This window comes from Schistocerca gregaria, chromosome 1 (genome assembly GCF_023897955.1).
Source record: "Schistocerca gregaria isolate iqSchGreg1 chromosome 1, iqSchGreg1.2, whole genome shotgun sequence".
Classification (NCBI taxonomy): Eukaryota; Metazoa; Arthropoda; class Insecta; order Orthoptera; family Acrididae; genus Schistocerca; species Schistocerca gregaria.
This window is the reverse complement of record NC_064920.1, coordinates 385,604,442-385,620,815: the sequence shown is the minus strand read 5'-3', so window position 1 is coordinate 385,620,815 and position 16,374 is coordinate 385,604,442. Positions and strand designations below refer to the sequence as shown.

At 43.9% G+C, this 16,374-nt stretch overlaps 1 protein-coding gene and 1 non-coding gene across 4 annotated transcripts in view; one reads left to right on the top strand and one right to left on the bottom strand.

The window, feature by feature from the left end:
* Nucleotides 1-16,374, bottom strand: part of LOC126348760 (protein similar-like) — a 663,779-nt gene that overhangs the window by 175,072 nt on the left and 472,333 nt on the right. The gene's annotated exons all lie outside the window — the stretch shown is intronic.
* On the top strand, nucleotides 13,760-13,833 carry Trnat-ugu (transfer RNA threonine (anticodon UGU)). Its single transcript has one exon. It is a non-coding gene; the product is annotated as a tRNA-Thr (tRNA).

Genomic DNA, 16,374 nt, shown 5'->3' with positions numbered 1-16,374 from the left:
CAAGAAGAAAGGTTTTACAGTATAAGTGCAGGAAAAGAAACAGAAATTGTTAATCTGTATCACACAAAAAATACTCTTTTGTCATTTGTCATCCTACTTCAAACTTCAAGTTAAAATATTATTCCGTCTTGGACTCCCTAGGACCGATATCTTGCAAGTATTAATGTCGATAACGGGAAAAATCGCCAATATCCTAGATTCCTGGAATGGGTGAACTGTTTACGGAAACCTCAGTGCGCGAGCCCTACTCACAACTGTCTTTTTTATTTTTAAAAAAATTTATTTTATTTCATCGCTGTGTCTAACGGTGTATTACTTTCAGACTGCGTAGTACTACGTGGACTACAGACTGATTTTCATTACATGTATGTTGGTGAGTTAGGTGATGTGAAATAACGTTTTTTTTGTTTATAAAACTAGATAACGGGATTATGTTTTCCCGAAATGTACTGTAGTTTTAACTGTAGGAAATCACAGATCTGGATAACTGGTGCATCATAAACTCCGCATTGATATGAAAGAAGGAAGTTTGAAAGATATTACACGACAAACTCACGATAGTCCCTCCTTCAAATGGTTTAAATGGCCCTGAGCACTATGCCACTTGACTTCTGAGGTCATCAGTCGCCTAGAACTTAAAACTAATTAAACCTACTAACCTAAGGACATCAAAAACTTCTATGTCCGAGGCAGGATTCGAACCTGCAACCGTAGCGGTCGCTCGGTTCCAGACTGTAGCGCCTAGAACCCCATGGCCACTCCGGCCGGCAGTCCCTCCTTCCTCAAGACCTATCAAACTGGTGTAGGTGGGTCATCGCGATTGTAGTTGTAATGGAATATTCTCAATTTTTGATATATCCCTGGAAGCGGAAAGATGTAAACTTCGTCCTTGATAAAAGGTACAGAAATAAATGGCGCACGCACACACAATAGGCGAGCGCGGTGGCTATGTTCAAAATCTGCTGTGCGGGTCCATCGATTTAGGAATAATTATTCACATGAAAACTTCTTAATGCAACACCTTTTAAAACTGACTAAAAAGTATAAAATTTCTCCTAGCTGCATATAGATTCCAAACCCCAAATAGATACCTCTGAAAATTTGTCCTTATGAATTTTTAATAGCTGTGTCAAATTTGTAAAATTTAAAACGTAAAACACGAGGGAAGGGAGAAGGAGAGCGGGGCGTAAAGTAGACAATAGTAAAGAGTGTAGAGAATATCTGTCGTTGATCAAAATCGCACAACAGTTCATATCATTTGCGGTGCAATTAAACTGTTAGTGACTTAGTCCTGTATCAATTATCTATTGTACGCGCTTAACGTTTTTCGTTCCAGATTTTACGAGTATTGTCACAGCAAGTAAAACTTCACAAGTACAAATTGTCAGGACCATTTGTATGGGGATAGGAGAAATTATGTCATACCTTTTACTCCGTTTTAAAAACATGTTGTATTAAAAAGTGCCGGCCGGAGGTTAGTTAGGTTTAATTAGTTCTAAGTTCTAGGCGACTGATGACCTCAAAAGTAAAGTCGCATAGTGCTCAGAGCCATTTTATTAAAAAGTGTTTAATGTCAATTACTTTCTGCTTTTTGGTATTGTGTGCGTGAAATTTTTCAATCGCTTTCAAATATTTTGATGACATTGCAACAGACATTTGGTAAATTTCAAGTTTATTTCAGTTTCTCTTCACCTGATTTAACCAATTAATTGCTTAATTCTATGTATATCTCGCGAAAAGGCCGTGAGGGCAGAACTCAATCGTTTTTCCCGCGAAGCGATCATGACTGGGACACGAAAAGGGAGAGGTGTCGGTTTTACAACCCCCCCCCCCCCCCCCCCCCACACACACACACAAGACATGGAAGCGAGTTAATATTACACCGTCGGCGAGCTCTTAGCTATGCTGAAAGTTTAATGTCTCTATATCGTCGTGAAGTTAGTTTAGAATCAATTGTAAAATTTGTACCAGACACAGACAAGGAACCGAACTGATAAAAAGTGTTAAAAGTCACATACACTCGAAGCAGATTTGTGACTGCTGCTAATTTATTTTATATTATTACGTCTACAATCGCAAAAGCATATCACAATTCAATAACCGGTTTCGACCGGCCGGTGCTAATAATCAGACAACACGCACACGCTGCAAGCTATAATTATACTGACAATGCAACGGGAACGATAGTTTATCGCCTGTGGCGAGTGCTTTTAATCTGTCATCATTGGCTGGTCGAAACCGGCTGTTGCATTGTGAAATGGTCTAGCGCTCGTTGTGGTAATAAAATACACGCCCCGGTGGCATATGAAAGGACATGAACATTGACTTTCGCGCCACTGGTGGAAGCATTTCCGAAACCGCTAAGTTTATAAAGCGTTTGCGTGCCGCCGTGGTTGAAGTATACCGTACTTGGTAAAACAGCGCGATCCAAAACCAGTGCCACCGGCCATACGTGACAGGGGTGGACGACAGCTACGGAGACGTATACGGACCAATACACGTGCAACAGCTGAGCAGCTGACCGCGCAGGTCAACGAAGGAGCTACCAACAGTGTCTCCTGAACGACCGTTCAGTTGCTGCGTATCGGCCTCCATAGCAGGCGAATGGTCCATGCGCCCATGCTGTTCATCGGGGATCGAGGCTGGAATTCGCACGCCACTAACGCAACTAAACGTCCACTGAATGGCGACAGTTGGCCTTTTAGAGAAAACACGTTTTATGCTCCATCAGACACATGGCCGTCTATTAGCAAACATCCTGCTACAATCGTCAGAAGGGTCCAGCCCGGAGGAGGGAGCCTTTAGATCTGGGGAATGTTTTCGTGGCATTCCCTGAGTGATCTCGTCCTTCTGTAAGACACAATGGACCAACACAAGTATGCCTTTATCCCATACGCAGTTTGTTTTTCCTCGCACGATGGCATCTACCAGCAGGACAATACAATGTGTCACACAGTTCGCAGCGTATGTGCGCTGTTCAAAGAACATCAGGATAAGTTTAGCGTACTCTTCTGGCCACCAAACTCGGCGGACTGAAACCGGTCGACAATTTGCGGGACCACCTCGATCGGGATGGCCGTGACGATAGTCGGAATGGCTCCACATCCCTATGGGTGCCTTGCGGAACATCAATGACGCCGCGCCGTTTTAGGCGGCACGTCACGGAGTGCGCTGCACCTCCCACCGGACGTTCCAGTCCTCCCCTGGTGTGTGTGTGTTCAAATGGCTCTGAGCACTAAGGGACTCAACATCTGAGGTCATCAGTCCCCTAGAACTTAGAACTACTTAAACCTAACTAACCTAAGGACATCACATCCATGCCCAAAGCAGGTTTCGAACCTGCGGCCGTAGCGGTAGCGCGGTTCTAGGCGCTGAAGCACCTAGAACCGCTCGGTCACATCGGCCGGCGGTGTGTGTGTTCTTAACATAAGTTAGTTTATGTAGTGTGTAAGTCTAGGGACCGATGACCTCAGCAGTTTGGTCCCTTTCGAATTCACACACATTTTTCAAGCTCAATGACACTCTTCCTGCACGTCTCGCAGCGGTCCGTGATGCAAAAGTTGCTCATTCAGGCTTCTGACAGGTAATCACATTAATGTGACTGGATAGTACACATTGACAATGCAACGGGAACGTTAGGTCATCGCTTACAGCGCTTTTAAACTGATCACCACTAGTTAATCAAAACCGGGTACTACAATGTGAAACGTTTCAGTGATGGTTGTAAGAAAATAAAGGTACAAAAATAAAAAAAAAGTAATCCCTATAGTTCTTATACCAGGGCGAAATAAGGCAGGGTCTGGTCCTAAACGCCTGTCAGTGCACGTAATCATTGGGCTGTAGTTTTTCTAAGCTAAACTTTATGTAAGATCCACTGCCCATGTTTGGCCGGCTCTTCACATACACCCTGTACGTTACAGTACCGTCGACGATGTTACCCAACGTTATTATCTGTTAGCCATTTACTGAGCCAGCCGGAGTGGCCGTGCTGTTCTAGGCGCTACAGTCTGGAACCGAGCGACCGCTACGGTTGCAGGGTCTAATCCTTCCTCGGGCATGTATGTGTGTGATGTCCTTAGGTTAGTTAGGTTTAATCAGTACTAAGTTCTAGGCGACTGATGACCTCAGAAGTTAAGTCGCATAGTGCTCTGAGCCATTTACTGACAAAAGCGGAAGAAACCGCACCAATCCCAAGGCGTAAGTTGACTTAAAATGACGTAACAGGAGCAGTCAGTCAACAACAGCTGACAAGCCTGTTATCGCTGGTTGCGGAAAGGCACATAACGGCCAATATTGGAAGACCCTGGCAATAATACTGTGCTGGTCTTCCGAAAGTGCTTGGCATCACCGTTGCGGTCCAGCTGCTCTAACCAATTAGCAGCTGCAATGACATCACGACAGCTCTCCATTAGCGCACTAAAGGCGTCCAAGCGTCGTTGCTTTCAGTCGCATTCCGAGAAAACAATTTCTTCCTCTGTCTGACCGTGAGTAAGTCTTCACTTATAACCGCTGCCAAGAGCAGGAATGATTTAACTCTGCTGCCTTTGTCTAAGCCGCTAAATTAGTTCAAAGACATACCGCATCGACGACAAACAGGAGTCACAGCAATGATGCGGCATCAGATTTAATAGTATTTGATAACGTATTACTACCTTGCCGTTAGTCTCACAGTTCCTAGGAAATTTACGACGGGTTGATTTCTACGTAGTAACCACGCTGTAAATGTTACACAGGACGCTCCGGGCGAGTTGGTGCACTGTTTAGGGGTTATACAAATACAACGATTCTGAGGGAGGTCATCAAGATATGGGTTCTCGTGGGTTCCTTAAATGACTAACGCAAATATCGGGCTGGTTCCTCTCAAATCGACAGGATCGAGTTCCTCCTCTGTCCACCCCGAGCTTTTGCTAAATCCTTCCTTGTTGTCGTCGTCGGGACGTTACAATCTAATGTTTTTTCCTTGGATGGAGAGAGCGCCTCACCTCGTTAATGGAACCTTGTGTGCAATAAGCACGCCACTCAGAATTCATTAACAACGAACAATCCCCTAAAAGTCTGTGTATATAAATGTGACGTAACACCGTAACATAGTGGACTATTTTCAGGTAAGAATAATTCCTTCTATTTCCTCTGGAAAATGTCGACCCTAACACTTTCTATCTTAACTGCAGCTATACCTGCAAACGTATACCTCGTCAGCCCAAAAAGTTTCGAAACTAGATTAATAAAAAGTATAAGTAAAATTTAATGTGGTGGCTTTAATGCCTCAGGTGTTCTACGTAGTCTGCTCCCACATAAGTACAATGCGCAGAATGTTCATCCATGAACATCACATTGTCAGAAGACGTTCTATGGGGTGTTGTTAAACTTAAAGCGGCACATTAGTTTGAATGTCAGTCAGGTCGTCAAAGCGCTTGACCATTTGTGAATTTCTGTACTCTGTCGGTATGTGGTAGAATTCTTATTCATAACACCAAGTCTCGTCATCTGTGATGATTTTAAGTAAAAAACAACATTCTACGTTTTGCCTTTCTGTCAAGTCACTGCAGACGTCCAACCGTCTTTGTTTTTGTACGGGAGTCAGGGTGCCTGGGCCAAACTTTGCAAACATTTTCGTCTTCTCCTACATATTCTGGAGAACGTCTTGAACACTTGATTTACAGCTGTTGCTCCACTGCAATCTGTGACACACTTCAGCCACACAACTCCTCACAACTGTTTACAGTCGGTTCAAACTGCTGCCATAGTTAGTCACGCTGACGTCGCTTATACACCGGGAATAAAGTGGCGGAACTTTTCGGACGGATAGTGTACGTAAACCACAATACCTTATCCAAAGGTCTGGATAATGCGACCACAGTGACTTTTGACATTGTAGGATACAGAGAAAATTATACATGACCACATGTTACTATTGTCAAGTGTGAATACTGTTCCATTCCGCTGTGTTTTAGCCATTTAGTTGAAATCCACATCTGTACTTAGAATGACAAATAAGGGAAGAATACCGAAACTTCTACTAATGGGAAATACGACTGTGTAAGTACTGCGTGTGGGAACACATGTTCCGAGCAAATATTTAGCTTTTGGTTAAACAAGACATTAGTGAGTCTGGTGAGTGTCCTGGTCATAACTGTTATTTATACAGTATTGTTTCTCCAACAACTTGGGCTTCTGCGGTCTCTTGATTCGTTAACCTTCTCACACTGATTGTGCGCTAACCAGTAAAACAGCATAAGTGATGTGCCACATCACTGTATTTTTTAAATCATTTTTATTCTATATTAGCAGTTCCAGTTTGGGAGCGTACCTTGTTTGTATGACCTCACACTGGTGACCAGTCGATACAGCCGTATACAGGGTGATTCAGCTGCCCTTACCCATGGGTTTTACGCAACCTGCAAGACCTTCAAATACCACATACAATGCAAGACTGTCAAACAGAAAAAATTAACAGGACGCGAGCTTCAGACAATACAGAGAGGTCCAAAAAAATATATCCACCGTTTAAAAATCCATAACTTGCAAACTAATTGACGGAGTGTAGCTTAAAGTCCAGCTTAAAGATATAACTGTAGGTGTTCGAAATGGTCACCATTAACATCCTCACACAAACGATGCCGCCGAACTGCAGCACGAACTACTGACTGCAACGTGTTCTGTTGGATATTTGCACATGAATGTACGATGGATTCTCGAAGTTCATCCAAAGTGCGTGGCTTTTGTCGATAAACGACGTCCTTTAGTGCTCCAAACAGGTGAAAGTCCAGAGGAGTTGGGTCTGGGGAACGTGGTGGATACTCCACAGTATCTCTACGACCTTTCCAACTTCCTGGTAGATTTTCGTCGAGATACCCCCTAACACGATTTTGGTAGTGGGCTGGGGCACCATCTTGTTGAAAGTAAACTTTTCCGTCTCCATACAAGTCTCGGATGGCAGGTAAAATGGATGCCTGAAGCTTCTGAAGGTACACCTAACCGGTAACTGTGCCGTCAAAGACAAACGGCCCAAGCAAGCCCGGCAAGACAACCCACACCATACATTTACTCCTGGCAAATTTACGGCTTTTGTCTAAATGGACGTTCGGATTTTCGACGGCCCAGTAGATGCAATTGTGGCGATTTACGGTAGCATTGCGTTTGAACTGTGCCTCATCAGACCACACAATCATCTCTGCAAACTCTTCATCGTTGCGCACCATGATAGTAAACCACGCGCAGTACTCCATTCTACGATCTGGATCGTCCTCGTTCTTTGCGTGTAGCAATCGTGGGATGTAGCAGTTCCACTTTGCTGTCTTCAAAATTCGCCTAACACTTGAGCGACTCACTCCAGTTTCACGGGCACACTGTCTCACAGACTTCTGTGGCGAGCGAGTGAATTGTTGTAACACACGAAGGGAGTCAGCTGGACTCGTTACCGTTACAGGTCGTCCAGATCGTTGTTTGCGTACAACTTTAACACAGCCCTCGGCTTCAAATTTGTCTCGAATATGACGAATCGTTAAACGTATCGGTGGCTCTGTTTGATACTCATTTCGCCATTGCCGTTGAACCTCATTAATGTTTTCCTACTTAAAATACCACTTCAGAACTGACTTCCGTTCATCGAATGTAAGCCTTGTGCCACGCATGCTTACTCGAGTAACTAGGCGCAACTAAGAACAAAACACTGACTGTCTGGCGACTGTCATCTGACAAAACAAAACAACGCTTGTGTGGCGATTGCCGGAACTACAAACTATTACACTACCAAAGATGAGAAAACTCCGTCAATTAGTTTGCCAGTTATGGACTTTTAAACAGTGGATACATTTTTTTGGCCCCCTCTGCATAGAAACTTGAAAACCGCGGCCTCCGGCGAAAACGTATTACTGTAAAAAATTTAACTACATTACATTTCCTACAAAAGGTCCTGTTTATTTTTTCTTATGGAGTGAAAGAATACAAAAATCTCGGTCGTGGTTTTCGAAGGCACTGCGGGTATCACGAAACCTGAATCACCCTGTATAATAGAGCGCCATATGTAAATCTAAGATAAAAACCATTAACATCTGTTCATCTTCTCGCACTGATATCCAGATAATGTTCATGGAAAAAAGGGGTTTCACTCTTACTACAGATTTTTTCCCCCAGAACATATTATTCTTCGAGATAAGCTCCTTACGGAGGGTCACAAGCGCCAGCGCACTGCTAAACACGTGTTCCACATGCGCCAGACGGAGTCGGCAGTGTGTTTGTTAAGCCCCGCCGGTATCGGCTAATGGTGACGGCGCTGCGGGCTGTAATTAGGCCCTGCTTGCGCAACACTCGCGGTGGCAGGAATCCAGCCAGCGCTGCGGTACACCACGCGATGCGATCAGCCATACTTGCACTGAACGGAAAGGAAGATTAGGCCTTTCATGTCCCGTCGATGACAAAATCATTTGAGACCAAGCCTAATAAAGATAGTAAAAGGGTAGAGATGGGACTACCGAAAAAAATCATCCAGACAAACGCATCAACCGATTTAGGGAAACGACAGAAAACCTGAATCTGGATCGCCAAAACGAGATGTGAACACTACTCATCTCGAATACCAGTCTAGTACGAAAACCTCTGAGTTACATAGTTCGTTAATAGTCGAATTGCATTTTAAATTATTTTTAATCCTAGATTTCAGAGTGCGCTGCATTTTTGCTTCAGCTCTGGCATGCGTTTTGGCACAGATGACTTCAGGCTTCAGATGCTACTGAAGCTTCCATCCAAATTTACTTTTAGTGTAGAGTTACAACAGACACACCACATCAGGCACATGTAACCATATATCCTATCTTTCTGATGGCTCGAACAAATTCCATAACCCCATTTCTGTGGAATCCTGCAGTGCACGAGGGAAAAGAAGCAAAAAGGCGCAACATTACCATTCACAGAACGTGCTGAAACGGGTGACGTAGACATCAGTTAATGTGTGGGCTCGAAATAAACCAGCGTCGCTAAGAAATCTTCGAGGTAGTGTGCTAAAAAACGACACTGTAAATACAGGGAGGAAACAGCATGGAACTCGTGATACATCTTATTAAACAGCACAGAGTGATTGCAACAGCCCATGTTGGCAGATATCTTTGGTGTAAGAGTCATCAATGACTATCGTATCTGCTTTCTAGCAAGTTTTCGCATTTTGTCATCGTGCTATCGCACGCAAAACTCTAACGCTTAACACACGTAACCAGGTATACGGACCGCGTTAGCAATGTTGGGCGCGGTTGCGCACGATCGTAGCTTATGTGTACTATCAATACGCCGCTATTTTTTTTATGGTTTGACATGCAGTCACAGCGAGATCGTTAGTTGAGATCACTTTACTTGGACAAGGTTGGGCAAAATTTCGGCTTTGCCGTTTATGAAGAAAGTTTCGTCCTTTACCTTCAGTGCTCCCAGAAAACCATGACAAAGCGACGGAGGGCGGAGGAAAAAAGGTGAGACATCTCAATCTGCACCAGATTCTGACTGACGGCAAATTCAATGATTTAATCAGCTTCATTTCGCTCTACTAAGGACATCGTTAAACAGACAAGTTTAGGTGCTACCTAATATTCTCCTGTATATTCTGTTCCAATTTCAGAGGGTTTTATTCGGTTACTGCCGTTATGTAACATACCTTCTTCAGTAACTCCAGATGTCCTATTGCGGGTATTTATACAATAAATTACAAGAGAACTACAGCGTTCGCCATTAATCCGATAAAAGTAAACTAGATTAAAGTAAACTAAGAAGATACCTTTCTACATAACACCAAACGGGGTGGTAATTTCACGTTACTGAGACGTCACGTTCGGACAAATAAATGAGCCACGCGGAGTGGCCACGCGGAGTGGCCACGCGGTTGGAGGCACCACGTCACTAATTGCGCGGCCCCTCCCGCCGGAGGTTAAGTCTTCCCTCGGGCACGGGTGTTAGCTTAAGTAGTGTGTAAGTCTAGGGACCGATGAGCTTAGCAATCTCGACCCATAGAAATTCTCACACATTTTTTGACAAATAAATGAAATTGTGGATTTTTTATTATTTTTTTACTTTTTATTTTTTTGAGATAGACTGCTATTGCCTAGTTTCTGTCTCTGGATGCCAGTACATAGCTGCTGTCCCTTCCCAGAATAGTGAAGAGAGCTGCAAAACTTTTTCTCCATCACATGGAACGGACAGCATCAACTCTGAATTACGCCACCAGACGACAGAAAACTGCGAGGAGATCTGTAAATTAACTTTAAATATTGCGGACACCATCAAACGCACGTGAGGGGAAAAATGTCGACGGAAGACAGAGTTGCCCAGGTAAGTTTCATGAGAGACGCTGAAAGACATGGGACGTGGTTTCCGCTAAACCCTGTTCTCTTAATTCTGAGGATGCTTAATATAAGTGAGGCTGTGCAACAGCTCTAGTATCTTTTCTACATATGGTCAAACCGAGCTGGAGCGATTAAATTTTGGAGGTTGTTCAGATATATTTTCTGAGTATTTTGTTATTAGGGACCCATGGTCTACGGTAGCTCGTTACAGACTAAATGCATTTCGTTTGATTTGTTGCTCTGTATCTATTTCTGTGTAGCAGTGAAAATATCTGGACAATAGTTGCAAACGTCTATGGCATGTGCTGTGTATTTTGTTCGGAAACAAGTTTGTTACGGTACTCACTGTTTACACTGCTGTTCTCGATGCCCACTTTGCTTTTCGCCTTCAGGCACGCATTTTGTACTGCTAAGTTGTGTGTAGGGTTTCACTTTTTTCGGCAGAGTTAACTGGACGTTGACTGTGATACACAGCAGTTTGGGTGAGTTTACTTGTGAAGAACAGGCTTATGTGCGCCTCGTGTATGGTTCACTGGATGCAATGAAAGACCGCAACAAGACGATATGCTGAGCTGTTCTCACAGATACGGTAACCACACCACTGTACTTTAGCATCTTTCGATAGGCTCCTACCAAAATCCGGGTCCTACCATGCAGAATCGTCTTGTATGTTTTCGTGATTGGTTATTACAGGCTTCCACTGTAGTGAAGGCATTATAACAGAAATAAAGATAACTGGGGAAACAAGACAAATAAATCGTTATTACATTATAACTGCATAACAAGCCACCGGAGACCATGGGTCCCTTGTATCAAAATATTCACAACGTATCACTGAACAACCTCCGAAATTATTAAGCTGGAGTTCAGTTTCACACTGTATTTTTCTCTTAGGGATCTTGAAAATGACAAGATATTGAGTGGCGCACTGAGCCTTACACAGCCATTATCCGCCATTCCACACACAAATGAAACAGGAGTGGTTAACATTGGTACGAAGTGCTCTTAGCCATGTATGGGAAAGTGGCCCTCTTCGATTTTCTTCATATTTACAGGATTTAAAGGCCAATGCCTGGACATCAAGTACAGCGCACTCATCAAACCACATGGAAAAATGTACTCTGAAGATTTCCCAGAACAGTTTAGTGTAAAAAACCAGGGTGAAAATCTCGACTTCTTGGTGCTGCACAGTTAGTAGATATTTGTTAAAGGCCATCTCCTAAACATCATGAGCTGCACTTAAAATATTTAACAGCCAAACTGCTATTCGGATGTATAACCGATCTTCATGTACATCGTTATCTACAAGGAGATAGTTGTGTACATAACAGCACAATCGTAACTCGACTTACATTATACCAGTGACATGCGTAACAGTTGTAACTTGATGTTCACGTAGAAAGCAAACAACTACATGTATAGCTAGAATCCGAGGTCGACAAGAAAGACAGGCCGTAGCACGTACGTCACAGCACGTGACACTGCAGGTCCTACGAGTGCCAGCTGCCGCCCCGTCTCCGGCGGCGAGCGAGTAACTATTTCAAAAGAGTTTAAATGCACGCACTTTATGGATAGCACACGAGAAAATTAAGACCTTTAATGACTACCTTTTCAGTTAAATATTGATTTCCGGTGTGCCCTGCACGGAGCCAAAAGTTCCCGAAGTGTGGAGGACGAGCCTACTAGTGTGACGACACAATTCGTTGTACGACCCGTATATTTCATTGACCCCGCTAAAATACAATTAAACCGAGTCTACGTTAATATGTTGGAAATTAAAATCCGCCCTACCTCACAGTACACACGATGTCGTGTGTGCTACTGCTGTCATTTCTTAGGCAGTAACATTTCTTGCCGGCCGGTTCTAGGCGCTACAGTCTGGAACCGAGCGGCCGCTACGGTCGCAGGTTCGAATCCTGCCTCGGGCATGGATGTGTGTGATGTCCTTAGGTTACTTGCCGCATCGAGGCGAGGGACAGTGAAACAGTGCTAACGTTTGTTATTTTTGTAGGCCATCCTCTTAAAGGTAACCCCGTCATCAACCGAAAGCTTGCTTGGGCACCACGGTGCTTCACTAGGCATACCCCCATAGTAGGTGGAATGTCCAGCCAGTTACGGGAAGAACCACAAATTAACGCAGATTGCAAATCAAGCAACTCGGAATTAGTTCTAGGCGACTGATGACCTCAGAAGTTAAGTCGTATAGTGCTCAGAGCCATTTGAACCATTTAACATTTCTTGTTGACAGCAGTAACGTACATGATTTCCTGTGCGGTGTGAGACAGAAAGGACTTTATATCCTAAAATATTAACATAGTCATGGTTGTAACTGGGTTCCTGGTACCCACATTGTTGTTAGCTTCTAAGATTAACGTCAAGTTGAGAAGCACATGGAAGTTATACCTGTCACACATGTCATTGATGAAAACATAGATTGCTGTTATATATAAAATTGTCATGTTACAGATAGCGAGGGACTTACATACAACTGTTAGTTGTCGTCTGCATCAGATGCCACTGACGATGGGATGTGCACCAGAATATCACGTTGGCCATTAGGCATTTTAAGAGCATCTAATGCTGTGTAGAAGCTGTCCTTGAACATAAAAGAGCCGTTCGTAGGTGCCTTCACAGAGTTGCAGTCTTAACAACTGCGAGGTTGTTGGTTCGATTCTCGTAAAACGTATCAAACGTTATCAGATAAACTGAACCATCATTTATCTCAATAACACTGTTTTAATATTGTTTGTATTTATTTTTAATCTCTAGAAATAAAGGGTTTATTTTCTATTTGATGCTTTAATTTATTACGAATACTCGCATTTTCATGCGACTACTATTTAGTAAAATATTTTTATTAACAGCTATATTTGAATACTTGTTACTTAACATTTTCTCAATTTTCTAATAAATATATAACTGAAATGAAACATATTTAAAAGTCGCGCATAGCGAAAATTTGAAGGGGCCCAGTGATAAGGCACTCTTTTGAGCGTCCGAGAGAAAGGTAAGTAAAAACCTCGGTCGGTCGGTCGGTCGGTCTCACTCACGCAGAAGCACAAGGAAATATACGACTTGCAAGGCAAGAAACGAAGTATATACTAAGATGGTATCGGTTCTTTCGGACATGTCCGAAAGAACAGATACTATCTTAGTGTATATATATATATATATATATATATATATATATATATATATATATATATATATATATATATATATATAGTTAAGGCTCACCGGCAACTTGACCATCTTCTTCTTCTGTGCGAATGCACAAACAGTACCCGAACTCTTACTGGAATCGGCAAAGCGCCGCGAGTAATGAGTATAAAGGGGGTGGCACTACGAATGTAGTGAGGGACAATACGTTGAGAACGTGGGTTTCGCAGGAGGCGTGCCAGAGACAAATCCCTGCAGTCGCGCTATCATCTGTGTCCTCGGTGGCTCAGATGGATAGAGCGTCTGCCATGTAAGCAGGAGATCCCGGGTTCGAGTCCCGGCCGGGGCACACATTTTCACCTGTCCCCGTTGATGTATGTCAACGCCTGTAAGCAGCTAAAGGTGTTCATTTCATTGTAATTTCAAGAAACGAAGTGTTGGGGGATCAGGCTTTAAGAAAGGCACGCGCCGCATTTCCATTAGCGACCGACGACGCCGCCAGGAGCCAGGCGGCAGTGAGTCGGCAGGCGCCGCAAATACCGGCGGCCCGAGTGCGGTCCCGTGATCGCCAACAGTCCCGCCGCCCAGAATACGCAGCCCGCTATCACATGATTCTGACGCAAGGCGGCCACGCCCTCCACTATACCTGTGTGCTCGCGGCCAGAAATCTCGCCCCCCGAGGCGCCACGCCTACTTGCCGCATCGAGGCGAGGCACAGAGAAACAGTGCTAACGTCGGTTGTTTTTGTAGGCCATCAACCGAAAGCTTGCTTGGGTACCACAGTGCTTCACTAGGCATACCCCTATAGTAGGTGGAATGCCCATCCAGTTACGGGAAGAACTATAAATTAACGCAGATTGCAAATCACGTAACTCGGTATTTTTCACGTTAAGAAACGTTTATTAAGGTGAAAGAAGGAATAAATGAGACACAAAAGTTCTTGGGCTCACGAGGGATCGGACCCCCATGGGTTTCGATCCGTAGTGTGGCATTAAATCACGGAGCTATCTACTTGTCCACTCAACTTACATCTTTACCTTACACTACCACTTTTACGAATCCAAAACGGAATGTTCTGAACTGAAAAAAAAAAGGAAATCTAGTGGAATCCCACCACTGCCATCCAAAGGATCCTCAATTCTTTATTGGTTTAATGCCCACTTGATTAACCAGATATAATCAACATGCTTTTATAACACTCCTCGCAAAGCAACATTCCTTGGAAGATGCCAGAGTAAGGTGACGAGTCTCAATAGCATTTTACACAAACATCGCTTACCTACTTATCAAACAAATTTTGTGCACTTTAAGTGGACGCGTCATCTTCATGAAAGACGTAAACGAACATTGAAAGTTGTAAACTTCCAAGGCCGGAAATGACGTGATTAATAAAATGTTCCGGTCTATTATGCCGTGTTCGAATGGATTTCACATTTAACCCAACGTTTTGTCTCCATTCACACCCGGGCTCGCTGCTGACTAGCACTATTCTGTTTAAGCGTGTTTCTGCGCAGTGGCGTGACGTCACATGTTTCAAATATTGCAGCGCAATAGGCCGTTGTCGATTGCCGTCGTTCGCTGTCGCTATCACCCCATGATGGAAGACTAGTAGACATCATCTTCATGACCGGGATCTAGTCCCTATTAAATGTCACGCCCTCCTCCTTTCTATTGCAGTTCCTGGGGTATTTAAAATCTCTATGGCTTTTCGTGGTATCCGCTTGTGGCTGCTAGCACTTGAGTCGTATCAAAATGAATGTGGTGGTTCAAATGGCTCTGAACACTATGCGACTCAACTTCTGAGGTCATCAGTCGCCTAGAACTTAGAACTAATTAAACCTAACTAACTTAAGGACATCACACACATCCATTCCCGAGGCAGGATTCGAACCTGCGACCGTAGCGGTCGCTCGGCTCCACACTGTAGCGCCTAGAACCGCACGTCTATTCCGGCCGGCGAATGTGGCGGTCTCTTGGCTGCGAAGTATTTTTCACAACAGCTGATCTGTTATCTTCCTTCTTCTACGCTTTCTCCTGTGCTTTTCTAGTTGTTTTCTGATAGTTCTTTTTGCAGTAACCACTTACACCTCTCCACAACTGCACGGAATCCTTCAGTCTTTTTTTTTTTTTCAGCGGTTTGGGGGCACCTTTGGACATTTATAGGTGATTTCTTATCATCCTGACGGTTTTGTAGATTATCGCGATGTTCCGTGGATTTTTTTTCCAAGATTTTTCTAAAGCGATCAGCAACGTCCTTAATGAAAAAAAGAAGCTTTCTATTTCACAGACGCTTGTGCCTCGCTATGATTTCTGCACGGTCGCCTCAGTATTCTTTGTAGGTCATTCGGATGCCGGTGGTGGATAATATTTTCACTGATGGTATTTCACTGGCGAGATATGGTGGGGTAAAGTTCCTGATCACCAGACTTCTCGTCAATATCCAGGATTAAGTTCCAAACCTCTCCGCAGTGTGGGTCATTAAGGCAGGGTACGTGGAACTGCTGATGGTGATCTGCGCGTCGGATGGGGACGTTGAGCTTGGCGGCCCCCTTGGTGTTATTCGAGAGGACTAGGCTATGTGCTGGCACCTGGTTTAAGGCTCTCCTTGCATCATCACCATCACCAAACGCAACACCACGCTATATACGCATCCATTACACTCAACAAATACACATACGACACACCGCTCACATATTCGCAAGGAAGGGGGTCATTGTGCTCGAGGAATAAAACCCTTCCCGGCTAAGCGGCTAAAAAAAACTACCCCTTACGGCCTACCCATCTACTATGCCATATGTCCTCAATAAAAACTAAGTTTAGTATCACCTCCTTTACTCCGGCTTAGTAAGTGACCACTGGAAAACGAAACACACTCAGTACAAAGAAAATG